At 46.3% G+C, this 14,338-nt stretch overlaps 1 pseudogene; it reads left to right on the forward strand.

Moving 5' to 3' along the window:
- Positions 1-9,714: 9,714 nt before the first annotated feature.
- On the forward strand, positions 9,715-11,217 carry LOC126504987 (adenosylhomocysteinase-like; annotated as a pseudogene).
- Positions 11,218-14,338: the final 3,121 nt, after the last annotated feature.

The raw sequence follows: 14,338 nt of genomic DNA on the forward strand, positions 1-14,338 counted from the left end.
CAAAAGTTGCAGGGAGGAGCTAGACAATGCCCTGAATCCTGCCACTCTGACCTTCCTGCTCCAGGTCTGGACTCCCAGAAAGCATCGCATTGATCATTCATTCATTCATTCATTCATTTATTCATATCCAGCTTTCCTAAGCCTGGGATGTACTTAATGCGATGCTAGCTGCTGTCAGTGAAGAAATGAGACAGGCTCTCAAGGAGTTTGTGGCCCAGAAGGGAAGAACAGACAAGAAAACAATTTAATGAAAGGGACCTTGGAAGAGCACTAGGGAAAAGGTGTCAGTTCTGTTGGGGTGGGTGTTAGACAGATTTCGGTTATTGGAGGATGGGGACAAATGGAGAAAGACAGAGACAGATAGAAAGGGAGAGAGGTGGAGATACAGAGAGATGAGATAAAGTCAGAAAGATAGAAAAAGACATTGACAGAGATGGATAGACAGAGATAGTGGGATGAAGAGGTATAAAGAGGAAAAGATAGGGAGGAAGACAAGAAGAGAAGGGAGAAAGAGGGGGACAGGAAGTGATAGAAACAGAGATAGAGATACACAGATGGGTAGAGAGAGAGAAAGAGATGGAAGAGGTGGGGAGAGAGAGGGAGGGGAGAAAGAGTGGTGGGAAGAGAGAATCATAGAGACAGAGAGAGGTAGAAAGACAAAAGGAAGTGGAGATACGGGGAGAAAAGTGGAAGAGAGGCAGATACAAAGTAAGAGAGCTAGGAACACAGAGAGGGAACAGACAGAAGGGAAAGCAAAGACAGTCTTCTTGTCTCTGTCTGTCAACATGACCGCTGGAGTCATCTGGGAAAGGGGAACCTCAATTAACCTTTAGGCAAGCCTATGCTAACTTTTCTTGATTAACGGTTGATGTGGGAGGGCCCAGCTCACTATATACAATGCTACTCCTAGGCAGGTGGTCCTGGGGTCATGTAAGATGGCTGGCTGAGAAAACCTGTGGAGCAAGCAAATAACCACTGCTTCCTCATGGCTTCTGCTTCGGGTCCTACCTCTAGGTCCCTGCCTTGAGTTCCTGCCTTGACTTCTCTCCGTGATGGACTGATACTTGGAAAAATGTAAGATGAGATAAACCCAAGTTGTTTTTGGTCATGGCCTTTACCACAGCAAAAGAAGCCACAAGTCAGGCAGACAGGGAGACTGAGGGAGACACAGACAGACAGAGAAAAAGACCACAGACCAAGCAGCTTAAGCAGAGACTTACTTTCTCATGGCTCTAGAAGCTGGAAGTGAGGAATGAGGTGGCGGCAGGCTTGCTTGCTTTAGAAGCCGCCCTTGGCTGGCACTGCCCTCTCCTTACAGTGTTCCCTCGCTCTCTTTCCATGAGCGTTTCCCTGGTCTTCCCCAGCAAGCCTGGTCTATTACAGGGACACCAGTCGGATCAGAGGAGAGCCCACCCAATGGCCTCCTTTCAATCACATGACATTTTGAAAGTCCTTGCCTCGGTCTTTTTGCTTTGCTATAACCAAACAGCTGGCATTGGGCCATTGATAAGTAGTTGAAATTGTTAAAGGGCTAGAGGCTGAGGAATCCTAGATCGGGGACTGGCAGTTTAGTAGCGGTTCAGTCTCCACCTCTGAGGTGATGACTTGAGCATCCTTAGGAATGAGAACCTCTGTCCTCACAGGACAGAGGCTGGAAAGGCATGTGGAACTCATTTGCTTTGTGGTAAAATTGAGCTCACGAGTGAGATCCTAATGTCTGTTCCCCTCCTAGCTCTCCCCTGCCTAACACAATCACACTGCCATTATATTTCAGCACCTCAAGCTTTTTGGAGGCGCATCATAGACCCCACTGTTACCATAGTACTTAGAGTCAGTCCTGTGTTCTGGCATCCCTAACAAGTCAGGCTAGACCACCTGTCCCAAATAAGCCACTCAAACACACAAGTTACAGTGAAAGCCCAACTGGGAAGAGCAACAAAAGGCCCAGTGACCCCCATAAGTTCACTTCGGTGTCCTGACATGAAATTTATGTTTAAATAGAGGGAAACAGGCATGCATAGCAAAGCAGCTCTGACAAGATGTGGCCCTGCCCATCACTGACCAGCCATCGTCGTGACTCCGGTCTTTCCTTCAAGGTGGTCTGACAACTTGTCAGAATTGTGTGCAACAACTTGCTGGGAGATCCATCCCTCCTCTGGCTGTCACCAGACTTCAGCCTTGTCCTTCCTCAGCAAGAATCTCCTGGAGAAAGTCCAGTTTCTTGGGGTCCATTGTTTCAGGAGTTTGATAGCCAAAGGGAGGAACATAAGTTTCTCTTCATTTCTGCCAAGAGGGTCACGTCATCTTCAAATACAACCGTACTTTAAGATATTGGAGGCTGGAGATTTAACACAAGAACTTGAGAGACACAATTCACAGAGGTGATGTGGGGCCCATACCTTGACAGCAAAGGGGAAAGCAGACAGCTGGGAGAACAGGGAACTGTTCCAGATGCCAGGATGGACAAAGTAAAGGCCCTGAGATCTCAGCAGCCTCCTCCTTCAGAAAGCTGCTAGACTCTAGCCATGGGTTGCAACCTGACCACTGATATGGCCAGGAAGCAAAAGGAAGGAAGAGGGAAAGGACAGGGCCAGGAAGAAGGAAAGGAGGAGGAAGAAGAGGGAGAGGAAAGGAGAGATTGACACAACCTCACTTCCTCTTGCCTAGGCCCCTAGGAACCCTTAAAGGTTCCTCTGCCTTCTGGTAGCATCAAGAACTGGGAATCAGACTATCAAGACTCAGAACTTTGGGCAGAACATTCAAGATCCAACCTATAGCTTAGTGGTCCCGAGGCAGATGATACTAGAGACATTGCATGGTGAGACTCTGCATCCAGGGCTCACCTCCAGTAGCAGGATTTTCTGTGTTTAATTCTCAGTGCTGTGTAGAGAGAAAACTCTAAAGCAGGCTCCTTTTGGAACAGAAGTTACAAATCCTTCCAGAAAACTTCTTCAAAACATGAGCCCCTCTTCCAAGATACTGGCACGAGAGCGGTCATGATTCCCATCCCTTCTCACACACGCAGAAGGCCTGGAGCTCAGGACTGGTAGCCAAATCAAACTGTGGAACACAGAGATGACTCAAAGACCTCCCAGAAAGTGAGTAAAGGCCCCAAAGGATGCTTTCCTCAGAAGCACCCTTGTAAAGGGCTTTGGGGCTCTCATGAAAGGCTCCTTGATCCTATAGCTAAAAGTCAACTGGGAAATCCCGTGTGCTCCTCCAGTTTCTCTAAGGCTACGGACAGAGCTGGAAGCCTTGAGCTGGAAGAACAAGGTTTAGCTCTGACTTGGCTTGTCAAAGCTGAGCATCTTTGCTGACATCAGTCATCAGTCTTGGAGAAGTAAGTTCTTTCATCTCTAAATCAGAGCAGGGGACTCTGTCCTGTCCCTGCCTGCCTGAAGATTGGACTTCTGTAAGCTTTCGAGTGAGTCTGCTTTGAAGTCAGGGAGTTCTACTCTATCTTAGGCACTTGCCAGAAGGGCAAGGCCAATGGGCCTCCAGGGTGAGTTGCAAAGGACTCTCACAGTGGCCCTGGGTGCTCATTGCATGAAGTGCTTGCTTTGTAAACATAAATGCCTTGATTTCCCAGAACCCATGTAAAAAGCCCATGTGGTAGTGTGTGCTTGGTTCCTTGTTAGTGTCAGTTGTCAACTTGACACAGCCTAGAGTCATCTGAGAGGGGCTGAGGCATTGCCTAGATCAGATTGGCAGGTAACCATGTCTTTGTGGTTCTTAATTGACGTGGAGGGTCCAGTCCACTGTGGGTGGCACCATCCCTAGCCAGGTGACCCTGGGCCACATAAGAAAGGCAGTTAGACAAAAGTCGTCCAGCCAGCCAACAAGCAGTCTCCCCCTATGATTTCAATTCAAGTTCCTAACCTGAGTTCCTATCTGACTTCCCTCAGTGATGAACTACAACCTGGAAGTATAAGATAAATAAATCCTTTTCTCCCCTAAGTTGCTTTTGGTCAGAGTGTTTTTATCACAGAGACAGAATGAAAGAAACTAGAAGGGCTTACTATCCTGGCTTTGGAAAAGAGAGAAGAGGATCTCTGGGGCTCACTAGACACATAGCCAAACTGGTTGAATCTGTGAGTTAGGGCACAGGCTAGATTAGACTCTCCACCCCTCATCCTCCAGCCATCCTTCTCAGGCTGGCACACACTGGCATCTGATTGGTGGTGGGAAATAGTCACAGTGGGCTGTCTAGGACAGGACCCAGATATTACTATCTTTCCTTGCAATAAACTTACTGTTTCGTGTGCATAATGTGGGGGTACACACGCGTGTGTGCATCTGGAGATAAGAGATTAAATTTGGAGAATTGGTTCTCTCCTTCCACCTTTCCATGGTGGATTAGATGCGTTTCTGTCGCTCTGATAAAAACACCATGACCAAGGCGGCCAAAGGAAGAAAGGATTTACTCGGGTTTAGGGCTCCAGAGGGAGACTCCATAGTGGCAAGGACAGCATGGCAGCAGGCGTCTGGAAACCTGAGGCAGGGTGATCTGAGAGTGGTGTGAAGTTATGAACCCTGAAAGCCTGCCCCCTGTGATGCCCTGCCTTCGGCAGGTCTCTACCTCCTAAGGGTTCCACAACCTCCCCCAAACAGCACCGCCAACCCTGGATCAAGTATTCAAATATGTGAGCCTATGGGAGAGACATCTCCCCTCTAAACCACCTCACTTGGCATTGAACTTGGGTTGCCAGACTCTTATAGCAAGCACTATTACCCACTGAACCATCTCAGCAAGATTCCCTCCTCCCTTCCTGGCAATGTAAGACTCCATTTCCTCACCCACTCCTGCAGCCCAGGAGCTGAAAGGATGTATTTGGGGTTCATGGATATGTACTTGATACATCTGAGACAGCCAGATTGCAAGCATCTACTTGCAATCAATCACATGGTATAGATCGTCTCCCCTCTGAAATCTACAAGAAGCACCCCCTTACTCTGCCTTGAGGCCTGAACTCCCCTGAGAGCCCCCAGCATGGTGCTGTCTGGCTGTCTATGTTATTTATAGCTGACCTAATTAATCTCTTACCCAAAAAGTCAGTTCGTTTCAGTGTCTCCCTTGAACTCCGAACTTAAACCAGTTCACCTTGCACAAAACCCAAACACATTCCCTTTAGAGCTAGGCAGGAGAGAAATATCTCTCATTCCCAAATGCTTCTAAGTAGGGAGATTCAAGAACTCAAATACTTTAAATGCGGGTGAAGTTTGTTAAAGGGGCAGAGACCCACCTCCCATGGGAATTCTGGTACAGTCTGTTGAAGAAAGACTCCCAGGAAAATTGCACTTTAGAAAAATGTGGTAAAAAGAGACAGCTCTGGAGCTTTGTTGTTGTTGTTGTTGCTGTTTTTGTTTTGTTGTAAGTCTTGTAATCTTTACCCTTGTTCCCACACTAACAGTGGCTTATTTGGGGTTTAACAGCTGAGAACCATCAAAGCCACAGTGGCTGCTGTTCAGGACATCCCATAAGCCTAGAAAGACTCTGGATACTCACCTGGTACATTTCTCTGTGTTAAAGAGATGTCATTTCCTTATTTCTTGTGACTCTATTAGAACTGCCAATCAGAGTGTCTAGTGGCACTCTTCTGAGGAGGAGGGCACGCAGAGGAAGACATTTGACTCATCCCCAGCCAATTGGATCCCTCTTCCCAGGAACCTGCTAAGAGAGACAAGTTTGGGGTGTTCAATGTTAACTTTCACTGGCAGAATCCATGATCCAGTCTTGACACAAGCTCCAATGTTCAGTTCTGTCTTCCGTTCTGTGAGCTTCCCAAGGTCCTTTCTGTGAAATTCACCTGATGGTCTTAGTCTGCTTCATTTTTCAAACACAGTAATGTGATATTCATGTTATTGATAGAGAAATGGAAGCTCAGAGGAACTAAATGGCCAACACAAGCTCCTTCACTCAGAAGATGGCAGAGTGGGCTCACAGCAGGCTTGTCGGTTGTCCCTGGCCACAAGTCTACCACTGCCCTCACATTAAGTTTCCTGAAAATTCGCCCAAGAGAGGGAGGGAGGCATGTACATCACCTACGTCCTTTGAGGCAGGGTCTCTCATTGACCTATTATGCATTGATGAGGAGGTAGGACAACTTAAGTTTTAAAATTTTAACAATTTAAAAATATGTGTATGTACTTGGAGGAAGCATAAGGAGAAATTTGAGAGCTACTACAAACTTCTTCAAACCTCCCTGCAGAGGGTTGAGATCTATGAGTCAAAGAGCCAGGCTAATTAGTAATTAATTTTATCCATTTTAGTTAAAAATCCCAGAGATCTAATCATCCAATGTATATACTATATTAGTACCATAAAGAGGTATAAAAATAGGAAACACTTGTCCAAGTTGGAGAAATGTTCAGGAAAACTATTCTGATGGAAAAATTATTAGGGCCAGAGTTCAACATTACTTTGGCTGAATTTCAATTCTGCTTTTGTTTTTTTTTGTTTGTTTGTTTTTGTTTTTTGTTTTTTTAAGCTAGTGACTTCTTGAATTCATGGGTCTTAGGCTATAATGTTGAAATCACAGAACAGCAGATGGAATCATAACTGAAAATATGGCTAATTCATAGTCAAGCATCAAGTCTTCTAGTTCTTGCCTCTAGAATAAGTAACTTCCTTCTCCTTCCAACCATACACTCAAGACTATACAGAAGGAAACAATCTGTGCTTGCCTGATTCCACAATGTGCCTTTCACCTGCCCCCCCCCCGTCACTAAAAGTTCAAAAGCAAAATAAAGCTAGTTTCTGTCATCAAGGAGGAATTAGTTTTGTATAATTTGCTTTAAAACTATATAGAGCCTCAATTTACTATTTAGTGCCCATGTGCATGTATGTGTACAGGAGTATTTGTTTGCATGGATGTGCTGAAGTACACATACGTATGTGTATGTAAATGGAAACCAGAGAAGAACCTCCACTTCAGGAGTGACCCTAAGATACACTTGCCACCTGCTTTAAGACAGAGTCGCTCGTTGACCAGAAGCCCACCTCCTAGGCCAGGATGCCTACTTGTGAGCCCAGAGATCCTCTTGTCTCCAGCTCTCTGACACTAGGATTACAAGCATGCACCACCATACTTGGTGCTTGTCCTTGGGTTTGGGGAATCAAAGTCAGGAACTCACACTTCTAAGAAAGCTCTTTACCAACAGACAGTCTCCCCAGCCGTGTTTATTGAGTTTTGGCTATCTTCAACTGGTCATATTAGAAGATTCCCTGAAATTTTCTTTCCCCCATATAAATCTTAAAATAACTGTCCACCATTTCAATAAATTGCCCACTTACACTCTTTGTGCTTCTGTGCTGTAGAAAAGCCAATAACTGACCCCACCCCGTGGAATTTAATCTAAAATATGATCACCGCTGTACCTGGATATTCAGCCCTAAGGCAAGTTATATCATAGGCCTGCTTCTGACAGAAAAATAGAAACAACATAAAAGCCAAAAAATAAGAACTTGTACAGTGGCCAACTTACAATGGTTTGTCTTAACAACTATGTGTGAACGCATGCCCAGGCAACCATCCCAGCTTTTGCCTTCAGTAGCATGTTCTATCATTTGCACGTGCTATTCAATACTACTGTTATAAAGGAGGATATGTCAAATGGCTTCGCCAGGCTGGCTGCTGTCAGTGTTTTGAGCATGCCTAAGGTGGGCCAAGCTGAGCTATAAAGTTCCATAGCCTGTGTGTATTAAATGTATCCTTAAAGTAAATATTTCAACTTATAGTAGGTCCATTAGAATACAGTCAGATAACATATATGACTAAATACATTAAATAGCACAATCATCTAAAAGTTGTTCATTAACAACTGGCCTGGCAAGGATATGCCCATTAGTGTAACACTGTCGTGTGCTGTAAATGCATGTACAGTACAAAAACAAAATATCTGTACATACATATCTCTGAGGGAAAGATTTTTCAAGTATATATGTATAGATATGGTAAATGTATATAACACTAACATAAAAAGATTTTACAAGTTATGTATGTGTAAATATGGTAAATATATATAATACTGAACATGAAAGAACTTTAAGTATATTCACCAAAATGGAAATCACATTTATGTATGGCAACTATAATTGTAAATTATTTTATTTTCATATGTGTTTTTGTGTGTGTGTGTGGCACAGTCTCATGGAACCCAGCCAGACTGACTTTAACTTACTGTGTAGTTGATAATAACCCTGAACTTCTGACCTTCCTGCTTTCACTTCCCAAGAGAAAAGGCATTTAATCGCATCCGGGAGTACAGCCATATGCCACCATACCTGGTTTATATAGTTCTGGGCAGACAACCGAAGGCTTCACACAGGTAAGGCAAGCGATGTACATTACCAACTAAGTCATGCCCTAAGCCTTGTATCTATATTTCTTAAAATTTCAAAAGAAACTATTCAAATTCAGCTGGCCAATGCATGGGCAAACTGGTTAAGCTGGCCACGCCCAGTCAGACCTGAGTTGGCAGCTGATAGCCAATCCTGGCCATCTGGATGCTGAGCTGCACACCATCCAGGGGAATCATTAGGAAGATTCCAGGTGTCAAGTACCATGTGCCAAGCTGTCAAGAAAATAGATCTAGAAAGACAAGTAAATTTAGAAACAAAAAGGTGGGCGTGGAGCTAGGAATGCAGCACAGTCGGCAGCATGCTCACCCAGCGTGCATGAAGCCCTGAGTTCCAGTCCCAGTATCACAAACACTGAGCGTGATGGCGCACGCCCGGAACCCCAGGTCCTGGACGTAGAGGCAGGAGGATCAGAAGTTAAGGTCTTTCTCTGATAACATGTAGTGGTTCAAAGAAGACGGACTGGAGCACTTGAGAAGGATTCTGCCTCGAGAAAGTGGGAGGGGTGAGGGGAAACAAGATAAACTCTGTACACCAGACTGAAACTGCAACAGCTCAGATGTAAAGGTGATGTGGGCAGTTTCTCTAAGTTCCCTTTTGAAGTACCAAGGAAATCACCTGGAGCAAGTTAGAGGGTTTGGTTGGAGGAGTCGGGTCTGCAGCCAGTCTGGGAGATGAACCACCCTGAGAGGGTTTGGTTGGAGGAGGTCGGGTCTGCAGCCAGTCTGGGAGATGAACCACCCTGAGAACCCAAAAGCAGGGCTCACAAACCCAGGGAAATACCTTTCCCAGGCTCCACCCACCCTCAGTTCCTCAGGCAGCTTACAGGCACCGCTTTGAAGGATGTGGTCAACCACCCCCTTCTCCAGCATAGAATGAGAAACAAGAGAACTTAGAGAGATAACTTTGTCCCCTATATTGGCTTTGACCCCCATGCCCCCAAGCATTCCTGCCACCAAGGGAAGTCTCCACCCACATTGGGACTCCACCCCCATTCCCTCCACATCTGTGTACCACAACAGCAAAAGGCTTCTGTGCCATAGTTCAGATAAATATTTCATACAAAAAAGTAAATATCTATAAAACATGCAGGTGAGGAACCTCGGATACTTAATCCTCTCTTTACTCCTCTGCAAAATAGCAAAGGCTAGCCCTGCCTCCTCAGCTCTCAATCACCGTCTTCCTGATGGTAGAGGATGCCTCCATCAACAGAGCCTGAGAGCACCATGTCACCTTTCCAGTTTATCATAAAATAAAGTGGCCAGGTGTTCCCCACTTAGCCATGAAGCTGAAGAATAAGACATCTGAGAGGCTGGGGAGACAGCGCAGGTGAACAAGTGCCCATCAGGACCCGAGTTGGATCCCCAGAACCCATGTGAAAAATCCAGGCATGGGAGTGTGTACTTGTAATCTTGTGCTAGACATAGCCTCACTGTGGCTTGGTGGCCAGCAAGCCTACCCACACTTGGTGAATTCCAGGCCAGTGAGAAACCCTGTCTCAAAAATAATGTTGACAGCCCTGCCCCGCACCGTCCAGCCCTTCACTGAGTTCACCACTCCTAGCGGAAGCGCCACCAGTGTATCTGATAAACTGCCCTACAAAATCACAGAAATTGGACTGACTGCCTGGGGACGAAAGGCCCTGGACATAACTGAGAACGAGATGCCAGGTTTGATGCACATGCGGGAGATGTACTCAGTGTCCAAGCTACTGACGGGGTGCCCACAGGGTGCCCGCATTTCTGGCTGCCTGCACATGACTGTGGAGACTGCTGTCCTCATTGAGACTCTCGTGGTCCTGGGTACTGAGGTGCGGTGGTCTTCTCCACTCAGGACCACGCAGCAGCTGCCATTGCCAAGGCTGGCATTTCAGTGTTTGCCTGGAAGGGTGAAACAGATGAAGAGTAACTGTAGTGCACTGAGCAGACACTGCACTTCAAAGATGACCCCCTCAACATGATTCTGAACGATGACAGTGAACTGACCAACCTCATCCACACCAAATACCTGCATCTTCTGTCAGGCATCTGAGGCATCTCTGAGGAGACTACAACTGGGGTCCACACCCTCTACAAGATGATGGCCAATGGGATACTAAAGGTACCTGCCATCAGTGTCAACGATTCTGTCACCAAGAGCAAGTTTGACAACCTCCATGGCTGCCGGGAGTTCCTCATAGATGGCATCAAACGGGCCGCAGATGTGATGATTGCGGGCAAGGTGGCAGTGGTAGCAGGCTATGGTGACGTGGGCAAGGGCTGTGCCCAGGCCCTGAGGAGTTTGGGGGCCCAAGTCATCATCACTGAAATTGACCCCATCAATGCACTGTAAGCTGCCATGGCGGGTTATGAGGTGGCCACCATGGATGAGGTCTGTAAGGAGGCAGCATCTTTGTCACCACCACAGGCTGTGTTGACATCATCCTTGGCCCGTACTTTGAGCAGATGAAGGATGATGCCATTGTGTGTAACACTGGACACTTCCATATGAAGTGGCTCAATGAGAACGTTGTGGAGAAGGTGAACATCAAGCCCCAGGTGGACCACTATTGGCTGAAGAATGGGCGCCGAATCATCCTGCTGGCTGAAGGCCAACTGGTCAACCTGGGTTGTGCCATGGGCCATCCCAGCTTCCTGATGAGCAACTCCTTCACAAACCAGGTGATGGCACAGATTGAGCTGTGAACCCACCCAGATAAATACCCCATTGGAGTTCACTTCTTGCCTGAGAAGCTGGATGAGGCAGTGGCCGAAGCCCACTTGGGCAAGCTGAATGTGAAGCTGACCAAGCTGACTGAGAAGCAGGCCCAGCATTTGGGCATGCCCATTGATGGCCCCTTCAAGGATGATCAATACTGATACTGAGAACCAGGACTGCCCTTCACCTTCCAGCTGCCACCCTTGTTCCAGGCCCTGCCTGTTTCCCAAGAGCACATGTCACCAATTCGCAGTTATTTCACCAATGTTTGTCCCACTGGGGCTGGGTACTCTGTCTTTGGCCTCTGTTGTGCCCTTCATACGGTTCCAGGTGTGATGAGGGGAACTGAGAGTCTCCAGTCAAGAGCCATCTGCGGGGGACATGAACCTTGGAAGCCCTGACAGTGGATGTGGCTAGTGGTGGTCACGAGCCCACAGACTTTACCATCCAGGCCCTCACTTGGTCTTTAGATCTGTGTGGTTGGTTTCTCAGCCCAGGACCGGAGAAGGAGCTCTATCAGAGAGTGGGAACCATTGGAGCCGGAAGGTTCTTCAGAGCTTGGCTTAATTACCATTGGGCCGTCTCTTTAAATCTCAGAATACCGAGGTTGGTACTTTTGGTCCCCATTTCACAGGGGCTAGAATAGATTAAGAGATAATTAACCAAGAAGGGACAGGTGACAGCTAGAGATTAAAAGGGGCTGGAAAAAAACAAATGGGCTAAGGTCTGCCACTGTTTGGTTACTGATGGTGCCTATCACAAGCCTGGGTCACAAAGAGATTAATTTGGTTTATAGTTTTTATAGTGTTAACAAAGGAAGGTGGATTAAATAAAATTTCTGGTTCCTAAAAAAAAAAATAAGGTAGAGAGGGGAATGATACTTGAAGTTTCCTACACATGCAGACATTTATCTTCACATATACAAAACATGCACAGACACACACACACACAAAATTAACAACAGATGTGCAAATAATTCCCTGACAACAGCCAAAAAATTGTAGCTATATTTCTTGGTCTCCTAGCAACATGTATGTTAATATATTTATGCAGATGAAGATGCTGACTGGATAAAGAGGGAGAACAGATGTTTTCATTATTTTCCAGCTTGAGGATGAAATTATGAGATAAGATGAAAAGTCCTCAGAAAACAAATCTGATTGTTTCATAAGATGCGTTTCTAGATGAACTGGAATCATTGCTCTCTCTTTTTCCAGCTTATTGTCACCAACAGCTACACCTGTTGTGTAATTATGGCTGTATCATTGAATTCCCCAGGGAAAAAAATGGGAAATTAAAAAATGCCTATAGCCAAGCCTTACCCCTGGAAATAAGGCACAAACCATTTGGGGTAGAAAAATCAGTTATTTGACCTGTGTCTCGCTCATGGGGGTGTATATGTATGTGTAAGAGTGTGTTCATGTGTGTGCAAGTATGTGAGCCCATAGATATACATTGGAAGCCTGAGGTTGATATTAGGTGTCCTTCTATATCACTGCCCACCTTATTTCAAGCAGCATTTCTCACTGAATTGGAAGCTTGCCTTTGTGATGTGGATGAGACTGGCTGGCCAGTGAGCCCTAGGGACCTTCCTGTCTCCTCCCTCTCAGCATTAGAGTTCCAGACACAAAAGTAGACTCTGGAGACCAGCAAACAGGTCCTCGTGCTTGTACAAGAAGCACATCCCCCGTTGGGCCATCTACTTTGCCCCTGTGGCAGCTTTTTGTCTGGTTGTATCACTAAGGAAGGTTTCCTATGGCAGTGGGATTGAACCCAGCGCCTTGAACTTGCAAGGTAAGCACTCTACCACTAAGCTATGCCTGTGCGCTAATTACTCTGTCACAGTTATTTGAGTATCTGATCTTGTTCCCCTAGTGTTGGTCAACGTCAGCTGTGATTCTATAAGTGATCTGAGGCCCAGGATCTCAGGTGGGCTCGGTAGCATGGAGTTAACTCTGATATATATGGAACCACTTAGATTATAGTTAATGGCATTTCCTATGGACCCTTGGAGGAAGGTATAACTAGCCCCACTTTGTTTTATTGTATTTTTATTATATTTATTTAATGCTGTGAGTGTGCCTGTGTGTCACTGCTCAAGTGTGGAGATCCAAGGACAGCATGTAGGAGACAGTTCTTTCCTTCCACCACCTGGGTCCCTGGGACAGAACTCAGGTCATCAGGCTTGGCAGCAAGCACCATTAACTAAGCTGTCTCACACACACACTCGCACATGCTTGTAAAGACACGTGCTTGTATATGTCTGTATGTGTCTATGTGTGTGTGTCTGTGTAGGTCAGAGGTGAACTTCAGGAATCCTTCTCAGGTGCCATCTTCCTTGTTGGTTGTGAAACAGGTCTCTCCCTGGCATGGAACTCACTGTAGACTAGCTGACCAGTGAGCCCCTGCTAGCCTTATGTCTCTGCCTCCACAGCACTGATATTGCAGACACACACTACCATGCCTAGCTTTCTCTCATGGCTTCTAAGGCTCAAACTCATCCTCTTCTGCTTGCCCAGCAAGAGTTTTACCAACTGAGCCAACTTATACATGGTGGAACTGGGTGTCGGACAAACTGAGGAACTTGCCAGTGGGCACACATCACCGCTAAGTAAAAGAGTTACAGCTTGTGTTTCTGAAGCCAGGGCTCTGCATCTACCTCCCTCCCCCATCCCCTGGGCAATTCTTCCCTACACAATAATCACACCCCCTCCTTTGCTCATCTCCCTTTGCCCCAACACTCTATCTATGTCTACACCCCCAACACACAGCCCGCCACAAGTAGAATAGAACTCATTCTGCTGCAGGAAAATCCCTTCTTACAACCACTGTTATTGCAAAAGAGCGGCACCGATCATGGTGATTGTGGGAGCCCAGAGCATTTGCCGGGCATTTCTCTGTCTGCTGCAGCCACAGTTTCTCTGCCAGGCTTTACTGATCCCTGTGGATCTGCTGGGACATTCCACACATTATGAAATATACACAGTAAGGTTTGCTAATAGCAGTCAAGGAGCAGAGACTGTCCCCAGGAAATAAAACCTGCTGTAAAATGAGATCTTAGAGTGACAGGAACCTCCCCTCCCCCACACAAGCCATCCAATAAGAGCTAAGTGCCTCCCCCAGGAGTGCCCTCCTTGTGTGAAGGAACGTCTTTACTTCCCATAAACCTGAAAAACAACGTGACAGGAGCCACGGCTTGGCTCCTTGATGCAGTCTGTCTACAATATGCGTGGATTTTGTTTGTACTACTAGGGAGACGATGGGCAGTTTTCTGATTTTTTT

This window comes from Alexandromys fortis, unplaced genomic scaffold (assembly GCF_014885135.2).
Source record: "Alexandromys fortis isolate MF-2015 unplaced genomic scaffold, M_Fortis_MF-2015_v1.1 scaffold_58, whole genome shotgun sequence".
NCBI lineage: Eukaryota > Metazoa > Chordata > Mammalia > Rodentia > Cricetidae > Alexandromys > Alexandromys fortis.